The 20,273-nt window shown below is 41.6% G+C and overlaps 1 protein-coding gene across 2 annotated transcripts in view; it reads left to right on the top strand.

Annotated features, from left to right (window-relative positions):
• The window catches only part of LOC113441533 (cGMP-dependent protein kinase 2-like), a 67,511-nt gene that overhangs the window by 13,268 nt on the left and 33,970 nt on the right, over positions 1–20,273 (top strand). Inside the window, exons 2-3 of one of the 2 annotated variants that reach the window (XM_087929058.1) lie at positions 11,016–11,142; positions 14,246–14,410. The gene's annotated coding sequence lies outside the window, so the exon portion shown is untranslated. The remainder of the gene's footprint in view (positions 1–11,015; positions 11,143–14,245; positions 14,411–20,273) is intronic. The other variant, XM_026708579.2, reaches the window with a different exon arrangement.

Here is a 20,273-nt window from a genome sequence, read left to right on the forward strand (position 1 = left end):
ACAAGAAATTTACACTGAGGCCAAGGGTTCAGTTTGTGTGTCAACTGTGCCTTTTGCTGGACTGAGAAATCCTCTTCGTGATCACTCATGCCTTGGTCATTTTGTGGGTAGATTGTTGCAATACGTTCTACATGAGTTTAGCCTTGAAGCCTTAGTTGTCTTGTCAGGGAGATTGCAGCATATAAAATAAATAAATAAATAAATTATAAGATCATTTGGAAGGTTACTGGTCCAGAATATAGCAGACAAGCAGTGATGGGCAAGTCTCATGTGCCCATATAATATCCCTGCTGTGTGAGCTACACTAGTTGCTAGTTGACTTCCAAGTGCAATTCAAGATACAACAAAAAAGTTGAACTATCTGAAGAATCTCCTGTCTCCCTTGGTTTCAGTTTGTTTTAGATCCCATCAATTCTACAATGTCATTAAGCAATACCCAAGGAAATGGATCTTCTTGTCCCACATCTGCCTTTTGAAACAGTATTTGCCCTAAAGATCCTTATACTCTCCACCTTGCCTCCCTTCAAGTGATATTTAAAAACCTGTTCTATTTTAGGTTTTTTCCCCTCAATCCTTGAATTAGGCTGTTTCAGCCTGGTTCCTTTTAATTGAGCAGGTGTTGATGCAAAAATATGTTGGTCCTCAGATTATTACTGCTTTTTATATCATGTTTTTTTTCTTTTAACTTTGTAAAGCTCAGTAGTTGTTTTGGAACTGGGTGACCTAGAAATTTAACAAACAAACAAACAAACAAAAAAGCTACCCCAGTTTCATTTTTCTATGTCTGGTTCGATTGTCTTCCTTGAAGCTTTGCTGCCCGAGAGTTCTACTGAACTAAGATAAGTTGTTGTCTGCTAAGAGGATACCGACAAGCATTGACCTCAGAGAATTCTGGCTACAAAATTAAGCAGGTCAGGATAGGAAAATTAGGCCACCCATAGAACAAATCTTATAAAACCTTTTGAAGTCTGTTATGATGTATTTCTTAGTTTATACAATCATATTAAAACACAATTTATAAACCATAATGAGATGGCTCATAAAATAGGTTAATTAAAAACTAAACAGACTACATCAAGGCTTATTGCAGGAAAAGACAACTTTTCTGCAACCATAAGTCACGTTTTGCATTCTGATGTTAACATGCCAGATGACATACAAAATAAAATCAGCCTTAGGGAATTACAGCAGATGTTACCAATACAATGAAGTGCTGAAATTCAAAAAGTTGACACTAGATTGAGACATATGAATATCAGAAAGCTAGTAAAACAAATTCCGCAAATTCTAGTTAAGGAAATGTTAGAATATTTTTATACCTAATAAAGGCTAGTGTATTACTGGGGCATAGGTTTACCACAAAAGGTCCAGAATTTCTTCTAGTAAATCCTTCTCTTTTAAAGACCAGCCACTATTTATAGCAAAATTTAATATGTTTCAGGATTCATATCAAGTCGGAAAAACCCTTCCATTTATGAAGGGTTTAGTAAAGTATCATAGCATCCCTTTCTATGGTTCAACACTTGATTGTCAACAGCTGTGCTCTAATTTCTTTTTCTCAGTAATCAGCCTGAATAAACACATTCTGATTTTAACATGCCAGATGACATACAAAATAAATTGTTAATGTATATTTGCTTTGAATGTTTGACATCTTATTATGTCTTGTCCCTGTTTACTTGAGAGCTTGTCCAGTTCCCAAAAGTCTTATCTGTTCCTTAGTATGTTAAGAAGGTTTCTGAGTTCTCATCTTTCCTTAGGTAAGATGAATTTTGTCCACACAAAGTCTGTATATATTTCAAAACATCAGTGTTATCACTAGACTTGGATCAGGGGGTTTATTGCAACAATAAATAGATCACACAGAATGTTCTGGCAGACATCAGAGGTATATGGGCCTTGTGCTTTCCTTAAAGCACTTATTCCATTCTGTTCTTTTATAAAGTGTTGTCATCTAAAATGTTTGAGTATACATTAAACCAAGAACTGACAACATAGCACTTGAAGTCTCTACGACATTTCTGATGGCTACAACTATGGTATGATATCCCAAAATTAAATTCAAATTAATTTTGTAGTTTATTTTTATTGTTAAGAAAATGGCTGGGTGTTATATTAGTAAAAAGTAATAGAAACTAAGAAAAAAAGAAAATGCAGAAAATAAAAAATATAAAAAATAAAAATAGAAACATAATAACGAAAAAATATATATAATGTAATGACTACCCCTTCATCACAATTTTATAATTTATCAATTTCTCTTAAAATACAAATGAACTCTTCTTCTCATATACCATCACTTATCTATAAACAGGTCCATAAAACCTTGTCATTTCAATCCTGATATCAGCAAAAGTCTATTAATTGTTATCATAGTTTACAACATGTCTACTTCAATCTTGATCTAATAAACCAACTTTATATTCCTTCTTTTACTTCTAACAGTTTTGATCTTTAATTCCTTCAAATAAAGTTCTAGAAGTTGATTTCATTTTCCCATTGTCCCTATGCACATAATCCTTCTAGACTTAATTAGATCTCTTTTTAAAATTCTATATAGAAAAGTTATCTAAGTTGGTCTTTTGCACTGTTATTTGTATATTCCTTTTAATTATTAAGACATCAGACTCTTTCATCTGTATATCCAGTGTAACATCTTTTTTCATATTCTTGTAGCCTGCCATTTAGAAATCTATTTTCGTATCAGTCTCAGTCTTGTCTGATAAAGCTTGTTTCTCTTTCATAACATCTTTTAAGTGCAATCTTTCTATAACTTTTTTTAAAATGACCCTGTAATCCCTTGTATTCCAGGTAGAGTTGGAGCAACTAAATGGAACTGAGCCTTTATTGGCCAGATGCCCTTCCTGATACTTATTTGGTGATATTCACAGCAGATATTTTCTCTTTGCACCCTGATAGAGAAACATTGGTCACTGCCTAGGATTGAACTTTCAATCTTCTGAGTGGGAGGTGCCGTTCTCAGTCTGCCTATAACGGTGACACTCTTAAAAATAATTTCATAATTCACAAATAATCTTTAATACCTCCAACAATAAAATGTTTTGTCCATTCTAAAGTAGAAAGTTAATTTAAATGTTGTTCTCCTTTAATTATAATATTTAGTTCCTTCTGGGACCCTTTGTGTTCAACCTTCAAAGTCTCAATCTTTTTTTGTTTTAAAGAATTGAAAATAACAGCATTTTCCCTACAGGAAAGATTCTTATAATTAATTTCAAAAACTTACTTCAAATTCACCTGGACCCTTAGGCCATTTCTAACTCTTCAAAATCAATAATCCTCTTGCTGTTTACTCCTAAACAAGAATTTTTAAGTTCTTAAACATGTAATTTCTTTCATGAAGGATTGAAGTTTATTCTCTTACCATTTCAAAGGTTCCTAAAAGCTGAAAAGCAATTAATAAGCAATTTCCAAAAGTGATTTGAAAAAGAAGTATACAATCCCTCTCCCATGAATACAAAGCACCAACTGTTGGAATTGGTGAAGATAGTGTTCCTCATTTCCCATTACTTTAAATCCATCAGAGGCCACTTTCTTTTGATCTCCTCATGAGGAAGAACCATCTAGGTCCTTCCTGTCATGCTTTGAGAGGAATCCTGAAGGATCAGTCCACTTTCTATCTCATTCTGTCTACCTACCATTCTAACTTCTACAAGTTGTTGGTTCTACTCTCAGTGGAGCCATCTTTAATTCACAATTTGTCCCTAGAAGTTCCTGAAACCCTCTAGGATTAAAGATAATAGAAGATTCAGGCCAATTTTGTGCTAGGAGTATTGCCTTCTGATGTGTACTTGGCTGAAACAGCTGAGTCAAAGATGATATAATTTAATCACATATATTGGAATGAAATATAATTAACTAGTGAACTTAAGGCAAGGTTAGAATGTTTCAGGAAATTAAGTTTGTTGAGAAAAACACACTGAAGCACTGTAATTATAGGTAATAAAGAAAATAACAATAGCTAACTGGCAAGACAATAGGGGCCTGTATGGTGGTTTAGTACAATGTACTTTAGAAAAAAAGGCAGGAAATTACTTTAGAAAAAGGCTTGGAAAGAAAAGAAAGCAAAGTCCATCCAACAACTGTTTTGTTGATTTGTTCCTTCCTCTACATAATTTTCACTTTTATAATTCCTTCTTTTATATTCTCTTTTATTTATTTGTCAAGCATGTATTAGATAACAGATATAATTAGAACATGATTATGATTACATGAAATGGGTACGAATAAAAGGGGACATTAGGACAGAGATGGTAGGCACATTGTACGCTTATGCCTTATGTTTCTCTGTTACTTTCCTGTTGGAACAATTTTCCAGAATGCACAAGATAAGAGTGGGTCACCTGATGGTATTTTTTCAAATGCCCTGTAATAGAAGAGGGTGCTCCAAAAATCTATATGAAGTTGCATGTAGTAAATAAATAATTTCTAGTTACATTTAAAATGTACTTCTAAGAGCAGATATCTACAGTATGAGGAAATATATAAGATGTCAGAAGAGCCTTCACTTTCTGCAAAACATCTACTTTAAAAGGTAAAATGGATCAAAAGTCCTTTTTACAATTCCTACCTTTTGGAATCCTGACACCATGGAGATGTTGTATTTTCTGCAAAATGCCACAAAGCTATGCTATGGACCAGGACAATCGTGAGTGACTCTCTTGTAAGGAACCACCTGACAGAATCCTTTTGTTTTCATCTAACTCTCTTCAGCAGCATCTCCTGAGCTTCTTGAAGTGAACCTGAAAAACCATTATCTTCTCAGTGGCTTTCATTTGGTAACTATTGCATAACGTCTATGTAGTTCAGCAGTATCTAGAAGACTTCAGGTTCTTTCCTTACTCAAGGGTCTTATACCATGGATGTCCAACATTTTGTCTTGTCTGGGCTACATTTAAATTGTTTCGTTACAGCACTGAAATGTGACACTTACATGTAAGTCTTAAATATTTAGTTCTGTCTCCATACTGCAGTTAGCTAAAGTAAATGCAAAACCACCAGCGTGGTGAATGATTCACGTAGAAATATGGTGATGGTGGGAAGGATGGCGCAGAAGAGCAGCTACAGGCCTTGTGGACAAGGCTGAAGTTCTCTCTCACTCATTTTCTGGGTTCATACCACATGCTAAATTCTAAACACACACTAATAAAACACATTTGCTGTGTTCTCTTAATATTCTAGGCCATTATGTCTTAATATACGATCTTATTCACACATCATGCTAAGACAACAGTTGAGTTCCCACAGTACACTGAAAAACAAATTACCAATCCCATTTTAATTTACTGCACTGTGTTTTGCTAATCCAACCACCTGGGCTATGAACTACTAAATCTTATTCAGTAGTGTCAGAACCTTCCTAACTGCTTTTCAACATTGCTTGGTCCTTTCACATTTTGTAAACTGTATTTATTTATATACAATATTACTAATATGTTTGGAGCTGTTCAAAGTTAAGAGGCAAAGCAGGCTCCTGTTTCCAAGGAGCTTATAATGCAAGATGTAACAACCTCATAGTGAAAATAAGTGAAGGAATTGAAGGATGGATGTGAATGAAAAGTATCTGTTGTAAATCGAGGAAATGAGAGGCTTAGACCAGAGCATAAGTGGAACAAGCTTTGTTCAGGGAATAAAGGGTCGTCGCGTCTGCTTACTAACAGGCAGACCTGGCTAGCGAACGACAACTGGCTCAGCCCGACAGCCGGCTTTTATAGCCGACTGTCAAACGGAGCCAGCCAATGGGAGCTGCTCGTGCTCCCGCTTAAAGAACGGATCTGGTTGGAAACCCCAACCGGTCCCCAAGACATAACACCCCTTCCCCCTAGATGGGAAAACGTATAGTCCTTGAGATACGCCGGTGGTCTGTGTTGGCGACCGGAGCGACGTAACTCGGGAGAGTCATTGGGTGATGACAAGTTCATGGAGTGCTGGTCAGAGTACATAGGGTGGCGAGCTTGGCTCGGTGCAGGATCTGGACCCCGGGAAAAGTCTCTGCCTTCGGGCTGGGTTGGAGAATAGTCTATGCCCGAATGGCGGATGCCATCGCTGGGGGGAAACGGTGGCGTCTCCGGCTGGCAGTCCTGGTCTACTGCCTGCTCCCTCTGCTCCGTTGGAGGCGGCTGGTCTCCCTGGGAGTTCTCGGCTGGACCTGGGTGCTGAACCTGAGGGCTGTCCGGTGGAGACGGATCTGGGGTGGTCAGGCTGCTTTGTCATCTCCGCAGCTGGTCCAGGTGCCTCCGCCATACACGGCCGTCTTCTAGCTGGACCCGATAAGATCTCGGACCTGTGACAGCTACGACCTTCCCCGGCACCCACAGTGGGTCCCCCGCGTAGTTCCTGGCAAACACCAGGTCCTGTAATGCGAAATCCCTGGCCAGACTATCAGACCCCAAAGGGGTGCCCGGGCAGTAGTGGGGGTGTAGCCTGTCTAAAGTGGTCCTCAGGCGTCTCCCCATTAGCAGTTCGGCTGGGGATTTGTTTGTAACCGTGCACGGTGTGGTATGCTGGCTCAGGAGGAAACGAGACAATTTAGAGTGCCAGTCCTCTTGGCCGAACCGGGCCAGAGCCTCCTTAGCTGATCTGACTGCCCTCTCCGCCAGCCCATTGCTAGAAGGATGAAAGGGGGCCATGAGGACGTGTCTGATGCCTAGATTGGTGACATACCTGCTAAATTCACTTGAAGTGAACTGGGGGCCGTTGTCGGAGACCAGTGTGTCAGGAAGTCCATGAGTCACGAAAAAATGAGTCAGTGCTTTGGCAACTGCTTGAGTGGTGGTCGTCGGAAGTAATGCTACATCGATCCACTTAGAGTACGAGTCTACGACCACTAAGAAGGTCTTGCCTTGCATTGGCCCGGCTAGGTCGATGTGAAGCCTTGACCATGGGGCATTGGCACTTTCCCATCTGGTGGGAGTGGCAGCTGGCGGGGCTGCCCTGGATTCCTGACAGGGACAACACGAGCTTACCCACTTGGCGATCTGGTCGTCCATGCCTGGCCACCAGACGTAACTGCGAGCCAACGCCTTCATCCGCACGATGCCTGGGTGGCCCTCGTGCAGCACCTTCAGGATGGAAGTGCGAAGGGTGGTTGGGATGACGACTCTGGTACCCCACAACAGGCATCCCTGCAGCTTGGATAGCTCCTGCTGGCGAGTTTTAAATGGGGTGAAATCAACTGAATAGTTAGTTTCCGGCCACCCCCTCCCCACCCAGTCCAGAACCTGGGCGATTGTTTTGTCCGCTTTTGAATGGGCAGCGATGTCATCGGCAGTCACTGGCAGGTTGAGCTCGTTGATCTCGAAAATAGCATGTACGGGAGCTGGGTCCTCGACTGGTGCTGGCAAGGGGCAGAGGCTGAGGGCATCTGCATGGCTCAGATTTTTCCCAGGACGATAGACCAGTTTGTACGAGTAAGCCGCCAGGAACAAGGTCCATCTGGTCATCCTGGGGGACAACACCTGGGGGGTTTGCTTGTCCCCGGATAACAGGCCCAGAAGAGGCTTGTGGTCTGTTACTAGTTCGAAATGGTGTCCGAACAGAAATTCGTGGAATTTTTTGACTGCTGCTACTGCAGCCAGGGCCTCCTTATCAATTTGGCCGTAATTACGCTCAGTCGCCGAGAGGGTTCGTGAAAAGAAGGCAATTGGAGCTTCGGAGCCATTGGGAAGTCTGTGGCTTAAGACAGTTCCTATTCCAAAAGGGGATGCGTCTGCAGCAAGTACGAGGGGGAGGCGCTGGTCAAATTGAATTAAGACAGCCTCAGAGGTGAGTAGGGACTTTACTGCTTCGAATGCATGGTTTTCCTTATGTCCCCAATGCCATGGTGAGTTTTTATCTAAAAGCCTGTGCAGTGGTTCCGCGACTGAGGCTTTGTGTGGGAGGAACGAAGCATAGAAGTTCAATAAACCCAGGAAGGCTTGCAACTCGGCTTTGTTGGTGGGCGTGGGTGCCTCATGGATTGCTTTGACTTTAGATTCCACCGGGTGGATGCCTGAGGCGTCTAGCCTGTATCCTAGAAAGTCCACCTGTCTAGTGGCGATGGCACACTTCTCCCGTTTTAGTTTGAGGCCATGCTGCCTGAACTTCTCTAACACTGCTCTGACCCTCTGGATGAGCTGGGGTCTGTCTCTGGCTGAGACTAAAATGTCATCGAAGTATGGCACTACACCAGGGAGGCCTTGGAGTATACGCTCCATCAGCGATTGAAAAATACCTGGGGCTACACTTACGCCAAACTGGAGACGTTTACACCTGAATGCTCCTCTGTGTGTTACTATTGTCTGCAGGTCAGCTGTTTGATTGTCAACAGGAAACTGTTGGTACGCCTGTGACATGTCCAGTTTGGCGAAAATGTTGCCGGGTTCGAATATGTGCAATAGGTGCTGAATAACTGGAACAGGATATGCGCTAACCTGTAAATAACGGTTGATTGATGTCTTGTAATCAGCACAAATTCTCAAATTACCATCTTTTTTAAGTGGGGTGACTATGGGGGTCTCCCACTTGGCGAAATCAGTGGGTTCAATCACCCCCTGTTCAAGGAGTTTGTCTAGTTCCGCGTCCAATTTTGGGCAGATGGCGAATGGTACCCTACGTGGTTTTAGGCGGATGGGAGTTGCCTGGGGGTCTACTGAGAAGGAAATGGGCGTGCCATTATAACAGCCTAACTCGCTACTAAAAACGTCGGCGTAGTCTGAGAATAAGGAGTCAGTATCGGAAGTTGAGACAGCATGGACCCCCGTTACACTAAGGCCAAGAGAGGGGAACCAATCCAACCCCAAAAGACTAGGGAGGGCACCGTTAACAACCACCAAAGGCAGATGGCCTTTAAAGGTTTTGAATTGGACTAGGAACTTGCCTTTCCTGAGGACAGGGATGTTCTTTCCTTGGTAGTCTCTCAGGGTGAGGCTGCACCTTTGTAGTTGCTTCCTAGCCAGCCTGGGCTGGATCTTCTTAAGCGTGTCCCAGGAGATGATTGAGAGCGCTGACCCCGTGTCCACCTCCATGTGGCAGGGTTTACCTTCTAAGGAGACAGAAAGTGTTATTTTATTGGGGGTATGAAACGTGTGATTAGTGTGGTAGCAAGTATAGCAGCTCTCTACTTGCCTTTGGGAACCAGGAGAAGAAGGAGATTTTTGTGGAAAAACGCGCGCTGCTTGGCAGACTCTTGCGAGGTGGCCTTTCTTGTGACAGTTGTGGCAGCTAGCGTTTTTGAACCTGCAAGATGCCCGGGCATGGGAACCTCCACAGGTCAGGCACAGAAGAGTCTGTTTCGGGCCGCTGTTGTTTCTCTGCCTGGTTCCTACCTGTGACTGTCTCACCGGCTTGAGGCGATGGACGTCAGAGTATTCAGTAGGGTCATCTTTGCTCACCACTTCTTCAGAGTGTATGGAGGAAGTGCTGGGCTTGGGTGCGGTGCCCTGGATCTCAGCTGCGGACTGGGCTGAGAGTTCAGCAGCTAAAGCTTCCTCAACGGCCTGGGGCAGGTTCAAATCTTTCCTGGCCAACAGCCGTCTTTGGAGCCTAAGATCTCTTACCCCACAGACGAGTTGATCGAGCAGCATGTCGTCCAGATAGTTCTTAAACTCACAGTGAAGAGCTGCTGTCCTCAGGGCGGCCATGTATTGGTTGAAGGTTTCCCCCTCGGCTTGCTTCCTCATTCTGAATGCAAAACATCTAGCGATCTGGGATGGTTTCGGTGAATAGTGGTTGGAAAGTGTTTCCAACAGCTCAGACCATGGAACGTTCTTGATCTCTCGAGGTGCCAATAGTGCTGTGGCGGTATCGTAGACTGCAGCCCCGCAGTAGCTGAGGAAGTAGGATTTCTTCCTCTGCTCTGTAGCATCAGCCAATCCGATGCCATCGATAAAGTGGTTGAAGCGATTCCTGTACGAATCCCATTTTTCTTCATCAGGTTTGAACGGTGGGAATGCCGAATTGACATTCATTATGGATCACTCAGTCTCTTGGCAGACTGGTTTGTCTCACTGGGTGTGCGTGGCCCTGTTTATTGCTAACCGTGAGCGTTGGCGGCTGTGGCTGCAGCGCCCTTGACTTGCTCAGTGATTCCAGCCTCAAGGAGGCAGTTTGTATTTTTGTGCTCTCTGCGAGCGTTTGGCGGCTGTGGCTACAGCGCCGTAACTGACAGTAGTTCAAATTTCGCGCTCCCTAGAGAGCGTTGGCAACTGTAGGCTACAGTGCCGAACTTCGCTTGAGTGGCTGAATTCAAACGACAGCGGTTTGAATTTGGCGCTCCTTCGCGAGCGCGGGCGGCTGCGGCTTCAGCGCCCTACTTTCACTAACTGTAGCGTTCTAACCCGAGCGGCTACAACGCTCGTGACTAAATTTGGCGCTCCTTTGCGAGCGCGGGCGGCTGCGGCTTCAGCGCCTGACTTTCACTTGCTGTAGCGTTTTGATTCGAGCGGCTACAACGCTCGTGACTTTCTCTCTGGGGCGGCAGCGCTCTGAGCCTGAGCTCCTTGTGAGCGATACGGCTGTGATTCAGCGCTTGTTATTCCGTGACTTCAGCTCTCTTTGAGTGCTTCTGGCTAGCCTTCCGATCCCATCCTCGTCGCCAGTGTTGTAAATCGAGGAAATGAGAGGCTTAGACCAGAGCACAAGTGGAACAAGCTTTATTCAGGGAATAAAGGGTCGTCGCGTCTGCTTACTAACAGGCAGACCTGGCTAGCGAACGACAACTGGCTCAGCCCGACAGCCGGCTTTTATAGCCGACTGTCAAACGGAGCCAGCCAATGGGAGCTGCTCGTGCTCCCGCTTAAAGAACGGACCTGGTTGGAAACCCCAACCGGTCCCCAAGACATAACAGTATCACTCATCAGTTTGACTCCAGTTGGACACAAAATTAATGAATGTATTGATTGAAGTTAAATGTTGAATGTCAGTGCCAACTGCCTGACTGTTTTTTGGTGGATGAAGACATTTTGCAAAAATGATGATTTCATTAACCCGATTTATCATCCCTTCTGCTTTACCCCTAGAGGGAGCTCTTTACCTTACCTGGGTGTCATTAACTTTGTTCCTATTTCTCTGGTGGGGAAGGCACAGAAGATTTACCTGAGATCAAAGGGGATCTTCTTTCCCATTTCTGCATCTGTCTTTTACTCAGTAGGAGTTGCATAATCAAGCAAATCATTCATATTTTACCTTCTACTCTTCATGTACATGCTGGAAATTAACTCATTTGTCTAACTATGTTTCTACATAGAAAACCATTTTAAACTTTTTGCTAGAAACTGAAAAAAAATACTACATTATTTTGGGATTTGACCATTAGAAATATTTATAATTATAGAAATACTGTATATTATTAAATTTTAGATCAAAATATTTAGGTATTTTTTATTTCTAACTGTGTCAAAGTAAGTAGGAAGTTACGCTTTCCGTATATCTTTTTCTTTTTCTTTATTCTTTTGCTCCTACTTCCCCTCTTCCATTTTTTCTTTCTCAAATCTTTTTTGTTTGCTTGTTTTTATATTTTACCTTTTGTAGAAATTTAACAAAGTATATTTTTAAAAAATGACAGCAATCAAATCACAGAAAATAATTATTCTTTAAAATCATTGTGAATCACGGCAATATCATGAAATAAGCAGCATAAATATTATTTTGATTTGCTTCTCGTGGCCACATCAAACAACGTTTAATATTAAGAGCACATAGACAGTGTAAGTCGCTATATTTGTGGAAACACATAAAACAATAGGGAACAATAGGAATCTGCAATCACATCAAAACCATATCACAACAGTACAATAACAAGTACACCAGCTCACTTCCCCCACAGATTCAAGTCACCCGCAAACATTCCTTCTCCAGAATATTCATTGCTAACCTAAGAAAACATATACAAAAAAAATCATTTCGGTGAATCAGCAAGAGAATCAGATAATTAATGTTTCATGTATTGAGTCAGACATAATTGAAACCAAAGTTGTTAAATTGTTATGTCTTATTTTATGTGGATTGAGGAATGGACTCAATGTATTTCTGTCCCCATACACATAGGACATTTATATGGCTGGCCATCTTAAGCCAATAACACTGGGTTGCTCACAGTACAAAACAATCAGAATCATATAATGGCAAGTACAAATAAATATCAAAATACAAAAATACCAATGCTGAGGCATCCATTCAGAATGTTCAGTCACAAATTAATCTGCGTTGAGATGCCTGGGTTGTGAGTAGATAACTAATAAATCAGCCACAAACATTTTCATGACTAATTAAAGCAGAATTCAAACAGTTTCCACATACAGTTTACACACCTCTAGCATTAGGAGAGACTGTAGTCAGAAGCTGGGTTTACTCCATTTATTTAGCCTGGTTCTTGTGCAAATCTGTTTTCTGAATGTTTCCAAAAGCTATCAAAGTAGTGTGAAACACACGTAAAGCTAATCCACAAAGTAACATGACAAACATGCTTAGATTGTGCTATGGATACAGCCTCTAAGTCTGTAACTGAGCTAATTAAGTATGTAATTTGAAAACAACCTACACACAGAAGAAGTCAGTCTCACTCTTGATTTCACCTTTTTCCTGTCCTTGTAGAGCTGTGCATATCACTGTTGACAGCAGTTGATGGTTTTCTGGACTGAATTAGGAGTAGTTTTTACATAATAACTAAGCAAACAAATCCCAAATCCTTTGTTGTAACTCCCAGAGTTTTCTCCATCCAGAATTGTGAAAATTAGCAGCTTTGCTTCCTGCTGTTTTGAGATGTGAAATACTATGGTGTTTTGTGACTTAAAATAGGCTCAACCCCATTCAAAAAGAGGAAGTGAACTTTTACTTCTCAATAAATATTAAACATCATTGCTCAATCAGCTGTGATTTTTTTATCCTAGATAGGAATCCAATTATAGTGTTTTTAAAAAGATTTGTTTATTTGTTTATTTAGCACATGGCATTTCATACATGGACTAGCAATACACACACACACACACACACACACACACACTAGATTAATCTAGATTTCAGCTAGATTAGTAAAACACAGTGAAATATAAATGTTAAAAAGCTCTATGTTCAAATACCAAGGTCTAGGCCAGGGGTGTCAAACTCGATTTCATTGAGGGCCGCATCAGGGTTGTGTTTGACCTGGAGGGGCAGGTAGGCATGGCCAGAGTGGGCATGGCCAGCTTGACATCACTCATGTCAGGGGCACCTGTGGTGGCCCTTCTGGGGTTTGGAGTATCCTCCTGCAGCCAATGAAAACGGAGCTTGTAGCCCTCCCAGGCTGCATTTTTGCTGGCAGAGGCACTGTGGGCCGGTCCTTCACTGGTCTAGAAAGTGGCCCTGCAGTCCAAATCTCAGCACCCCATGGGCCTCATTTGGTCCGCGGGCATTGAGTTTGACACCCCTGGTCTAGGCCATCTAATTATTGAAGCACACCATTGTTTATATTTTAAAAAATCAGATTCTGTACTGGTATATGCTCTCATCTTCCAGCCGGTCACAATGTGATCTACAGTTTGATGTGGGACCTCACAGTCACACTGAGAGGAGGATACTATGTCCCATTTATAGAGCGAGTCCTGGCGGATACCTTGTGAGGTGTGAATCCTATTCAGAATTGTCCATTGCTGACACGGTAGTTCAAAGCCTGGCCCCTTCATTTATATGTCTTTCTATGTCTGGACATTCAGCGACCCATTTCCATTGGACCCAATGGCTTTCCATTGGGAATTGATGTTAAAAGTTATTGAGCAGATGTTTTGCCAGTGTCAGTGGAGGCTTCCTGGATTTGAATCTTCAGGCTGATAAATGAGAAAGGTTGGTGTGCACAGATATTATCTTTTAAAAAAGATAATACAAATCAAGCCAAGGGTTGGCTTATATAATAAACCATAATTAGAGTTAAGAATGAGGTGAAGCTAATGAATAATGGGAAGAACAGTAAATAACCTTTTTAGATATGTAAAAAAGAAAACACTATATCAACTGCTCAATTGGCAAAATGCTAACAGGTATAAAGAAAAAAGAATGCTTCTCCACTCCTATTTTTGGATGCCTTTTCCCTAACAACAAGAAAAATGTTTCATAGGAAATTTTGTGGAGAAAGATAAAGAGATAAGATTGAAGCTTAATATTAGTAGAAATGTTAGTTTTCTCAAGTTTAAAGCTTCCTGATTAAATACATCCAATCCTAGATTACTGAAGGAAATACCTGATGTCTGACTAAAGCTTTATCTTTCAAAAATTCTAGAGAACTGATGAGCAGCAAGATGACTGAAGAACATGAAATGTTATCCCTGTCTCCAAAAATGAAAGATCTAGCAATTAGAGACCAATAAGCCTAAAATCAATATGAAGAAAGCTTCTAGAGCAGTTCATAAACAAATTGATCTGAAAGCACCTTGAAAACAATCTGGTAAGTACCAGAAATCAGAATGGATTTATCAAAAGTAAATCTTGCCAGGCTAATATTTCTCACGTTTTTATTAAACAACCAGTTTAGTGGATTGTGGGAATGCTGTAGACATTATGCCTAATAGACATTGAATATAGCATTGTATTGCATTGTAATTGTTTGGCAAAGTACTCCATCTTATGCTGATTAGCAAGCCAGTTAAGTATGGACTGCATGGCATGACAGTTAAATGGATACATAGGTAGCTCAAAAATTATGCCTGAGTGCTTATAAATATTTCTTTATCAAACTGGAGAAAGGTGCTGGGTGACTGCCATAAATTTTGGTGCCAGATCCTCTTGTGTTCATGTTTTTTTTTAAATGATTTGGATGAAATAGAAAAGAAAATGTTTACCAAATCTGTAGCTTATCCAAAATGTGTGGGAGAACTATCCTAGAATACTTTCAAAATTTGGAACAATCTCAATAATTTGGAAAAATGATGCACAAATAAAAGAATAAAATTTATCAGAGACAAATACAATGTTTTTCACTTAGAAAACAAAATCAAAACCAGAGGTATAGCATGGGAGAGATACCCAATTAGGCAACCATAGTATTTGCAACTGAGCAAGCATTGTGATGTGACTATAAAGAAGACAAATGCAATTTTAAACTGCATCAACATTAACATACATTTTTAAATCACAGGAAGTAATTATTCCATTCTATTTTGTTTTGGTTAGACTCCAATTCGATTTTTTTTTGGAGGGGGATTGTTGAGGGGATAGGTTTGTTTCTTTACTCCTGGTCAACTCTTTGCAGTTTTCTTGGCAATTTTTTGGTTGTGCCTTACCATTGTTTTCTTCCTAGGGCTGAGAGAGTGACTGGCCAAAGGTCACCCAGCTAGCGTCAAATGTGAAGCAGTACTAGACTCAAAATCTCCCAATTTCTAGCCTGGTGCCTTTAAGCCCTACACCAAATTAGCTCTCCTGTCTTGAGTACTATATCTAATTCTGGGCATCACACTTCAAAGATTCAGAGAAACCAGAAAAGGCCAGAGAAGGGCAAAAAGGTTATCAGGCAACAAGTATTATAAAACATTGAAGAAGCTAGCATATGATAGCACTCTTCAAATCCCAATGTCAGATAGAAGAAGATGAAGACCTATCATTTCAGAGTGCAGGGCACAGAATATGTATTATGCACTGTAGTATAGAAAAAAAACTGTATTATAGGGAAAATGATACAAGAAATTTGACAATGGAACCAATTAGCAGAGAAATATTGGGCTGCCCTTCACACTAAATTGAGGTTAAACAACCATCAGTTGGAAGGGCCTTGAATTTCTGCATGGAGCGCAAGGTTAAGCTTGATGGTATAAATGTTAACTCTGTTCTCCCATGGGTTGTTTCTGTTTTGAAAAGGAACTGACATTCTCTTCAACAATTTCTGTTCTATAAAAAAGCTTGTGTGAGAAAATTAAGTGAACTATACCATCTCTAGTTTCTTCCTGCACCTCTGATTCTTTCCTGGAACAAGCAAAATCAGTCTCTTTGTCTCAAGGCCGTGCAATATACAGTATACATGAAAAGTGGGGTCAGAGAAAGAGACGAATAATCCTGACAGTTCCAATAATGGTTTTTCCTGCTCATATGTAATTTTTTTTTGCACTTTCAATATCCAGATTTTTAAAATAACCCAGTGCTGCCTTTTGTTTCTTGATTAACATCCATAGTACTTTTTAAAGCTGGTATTATTCTGTTGACCAGAAAATCACTGTTATCCTCTGAACTTGGATCTGCTGTTTCAGTCTCATTAACACAACGTTCCAGAGGGTCTAGGACAACTCATCACCATGGCCAACTCACCACGTCCAACTTGCTGCAGCCAACTCTCTATAGGACAATTCGCTATAGCCAACTTGCTGCGGGACAAAAGTTAGCTAATATCAAAGAAATGGTGGAATAGAATAATTAAAGAAAGGGTGAAAAATGAAATGTAAATTTAAAAAAATTAAAATATTTTAAAATTATTTTAAATAATCAAATCATTGAATTGTCCTGCAACAAGTCATCTTGTAAGTTGGCCATGGGGAATTGGCAGCACTGAGTTGGCCACGGCACGTTGGCCGCGGTGAGTTGTCATATTCTGCATTCCAGAATGGATGGATTCATGCGTGAATGGATGTTTAGGCCAAAAGAAAAAGAGAGAAAAAGGAGGAAGAGTCCTGTATCCTTTTTGCACAATTTATATGGGAAGTACTGCAGGCAGTAGAACTACCAACACTGATCTCTGCTCTTGGTGGCTAGTTTTCAAGGTTTGGCTCTAAGTTGCTGTCTTTTTAGGGGAGACAAGAGGCATCTTGCTGTGGAATCAGACCTTCCCTTCAATCCCTGATACCTGTTCCGTTCGTGCCCTTGTAATAAACCTGTTTCTTGGCCTGCTTGTCTCCCCCTCTCCCTTTATAGTCACATAAAGTCTTTCATAATCATGGGACTTTGCACAAGGCAGAGGCGTTCCTGTTTGTGAGTGTGTATAAATATGGGCCGGGTACTTCAATTGCTTCATTTTCTATCACAAACCTTTTTCTGCATTTGCAGCATGAGGACACTGTGGTTCCTGCTGTGAGCATGGCTCCCACCCATTTTCCTTCTTGTCAGCAAGGAGCTGAGAAGGCAACTCCAGGCTCTTACAGGAGAGAAATCTTGTGATGGGGCGGGGTGGGGGGGAATGCAAGGAGGAGGTTTAAACAACACCCGGATTAATGTGTAACTAACAGGCAAGGTGTGGCTGCCAGCAGCAGGGAACACGCAAGGCTTCCAGAACTGAAATGGATTCCCACAAGGGACAGGTTTGTTCAAAGATGTTCTGGGGAGAATGGAGGGAGGGTAAGCATGTGCATAGCCCTGACGTTCTGCACTAGCATAAATCTCTTGATGGGGAGAGAAAGGAAAGATGCAAAGTCTATCCCAGACCAAGGCTTAGAACTGGGCATCAGACACATATCCCATATTCCACTTTCTGAAAATCCCTTGGAGGAATGAGATAGACACACAGCTCATTCACCCCATTACACATGAACATCAACACAGATGTCTGTGGTTTCCTTGTCTGTCTTTGTAGCTGAGTGGCTCTGAAACTGTCAATCTGTTTTGGCAAGTATTATTCCTCAGATGCCAGTAAAAGTATTTCATGGGAATGTATGCTGAAGCTTAATTGGCTGCAAAACTTATCTGGTAATCTTTCTTTAAAACCAGATCTATGTTCTAAAATAACTGAAGCAAGTAGAAGAATAGTTCTGAGAATGTGCAGAGTGCCTACCAGTTCCCACTGGACTGTTTAGAATCAGCATCTGGCTTAGCTGGTATAAAGAGCTCACACTGGCCCAGCTTTGTTCTTTCAAGGCTCACAGTTTTCAGCTCTTGAGCCAGGCTGTGCATTTTTCAAAAGGACAGACAAGCTCGATTTTTTGGTCATGCTTTTTACCCTTCCCTTTTGCGAAGGATGTGTTCTCAAGCTGTTGGCTGCATTAACAAGTTGCAGGATTGTCGGTCACTTTTGCACAAATGTGAAAGTAGCCATGTGAAAAGAAAACCACCATGTTAACATTTCCACCCGTCTCCAGCTGAACCAATGCCCAGACAAGATAACTCACCTGCCCATGTAATGGCAATGTTTTTATGGACTAGTGTGCAGCAAACGAGGCATCGATCCTTTCCCTTGCCACATTGCAGGCCTGCCCTTTTCAGACTGCACATGCCATATGGAGAGCATGGCACAAACTCAGTGGGCAGTGTTCACACAAAGGAAGCTAATCAATGTTCACAGAGAGTCTAAAGATGGTGTCCACAATGCTTTACTGCTTGAAGCAGAGCTGAAAATGGTATCCTCTTCCAAACTTATGCTAGCCAATTTAGTGTAATACATGAGAAAGAAATTTCTCAAGCTCTTTTTCCAGTCTCTGACAGTACAATCCCGATATAGCAAATGAAAACAGTAGGGGTTTCTCCCCCTTCTTTGTGACACTTACAACCTGCTGAGACAGACACCTTATTTTGCTTTGCCTTAGGAACATATCACTGACTAGTTGGAAACTGTCTTCCATCTCTCTAGGTCCCTTTAACCCAAAGGCTGGGAAATAACAGCACTTTTTAAGGCAGGAACCACATGAAAACTATAGTGTATAATCCTTTTAGTTGAATTACTGTAAAAAAAAAAACCAAACAAATCTCCACAAATTATCTCCCTCAAAGCCAGCAGATCTACATATGGTGTGGCTTTCCATATTTAGTGGTCTTCTATCAATCCATAATAAATGTAACCCTAAGCCATCTCCTTTGGCCTAATTTGCATTTATCTTAGGAGAGATGGTGCTGGAACATAACTGAGCAGCCTTATTTTTATTTATGCTTAGATCTCAGGAAGATATGACTTGATCTCTCCTTAGGTTGCTTGCTGAGTGTGAAGGAAGAAGGCTTCTCCCAAACTTACAGTCCTTTCTTTGGCTACAATTACGGCTTGGTCTCAGGATCTAACAGTGTTTCTCAACCTTACATACTTTAAGATATCTGAAGTTGAAATCCTGATATCTTTTAAGTTGCTTAGGTAAGAAACACTGATCTAAGGATTTGGCCTGACAGCTAAGGAGGGCTCCAGAAGACCCCTAAAAAAGCAAGGGATCCAGAGGCAGCAGTATATAACCCAAACACCATTAATTGTGGGATGTGCAAATTAACATTAGGAGGAATCCATTTGTCTGTCTGTCTGTTTCTGTCTCCTGCAGACCTTTTCCAGTATTATATCCTTTATGTAGCTGGCTCTAGGTCTTAAACTGTTGGGCTAGGGCCAACAGTTATTTTATATTGTTATATTTTATAAGCCAGCCAGAGCCATGTGGAATTGGATAGGAAATATAGTTTTAACTTTAACGGCATCTAAAACTGCTCATAACCTTCTTCCTCTTTTTTTCTTTGAACACTGTGCAGAGACAGCTGGCTGAGTTTTAGATTCCAGGCGACCAAATAATATTTGTTTCAGAAAGAGACTGCTGTTTATTCTAAAATAAAACAGTGACAGTCTGAGGTGGAAAGATCTTTAAGACCAGGATCTAACATTATCTCCTGCAGTCTGGCTCCCACTTCGGGGTTTTGTTTTGTTTTGTTGGAATGTGTGTTGGGGTGTGTGTCTGTGTTATTAAACCACCTCATTAACTCCAGGCTTCTTATGCTACTGGAACCAGGTGAGAGGAAGGAAATTCTCCTAAATTGAGCCCGCTGGAATGGTTGGTGTAGGACCAGAAAGTGAGGGTGGCGGCTGCTCACTCAGGCCTTGTGAGCACACAAGTGCAAGTTTGACCCTGGCAGTGGAATCCCAATTCCCGGCAGATCCTCAGGGTGAGGGCTCCGCAACTGCTCCCCACCAACTTCCAGAAAGCGACAAGCCGTCTGCAAAATATGGAGATCTATTCAAATGTGGCTGCTGATCCCACCCTTCACAGACAGTGGTGTCTCCTGGGTCGACTGCGTCATGCGCCTTTTTGGGCAGCCATTGAAAGGAATCTGCTGGCTGCGTTTGCACAATAGTCTTGATCCTGTGGGAAAAAAAGACCTAGAAGCTATGCTTGCGTAACATTCGAATAGTTTGGGTTAACCATGGTTAGATGGGGGGAGTGACAGTGTACTGTGATTACTTCAGGAGCCAGTGTATCATGTGGACCCAATCAAAGGCATTATCCCTTGGCATAGCCATCATTTGGACTTGATTTCACTTTGGACTCTCCAGGAAATGTGGCAAAGTGGCTGAGCCATGGCCCAAGTGACCTGCGCCTCTTGACCCCCTTCTCACGTCGGGAGGCAGCGCCAGGGGGCCGAAGACCTTTGTC

This window comes from Pseudonaja textilis, chromosome 1 (genome assembly GCF_049901715.1).
Source record: "Pseudonaja textilis isolate UNSWEBS1 chromosome 1, rPseTex1.2, whole genome shotgun sequence".
NCBI classification, from domain to species: domain Eukaryota; kingdom Metazoa; phylum Chordata; class Lepidosauria; order Squamata; family Elapidae; genus Pseudonaja; species Pseudonaja textilis.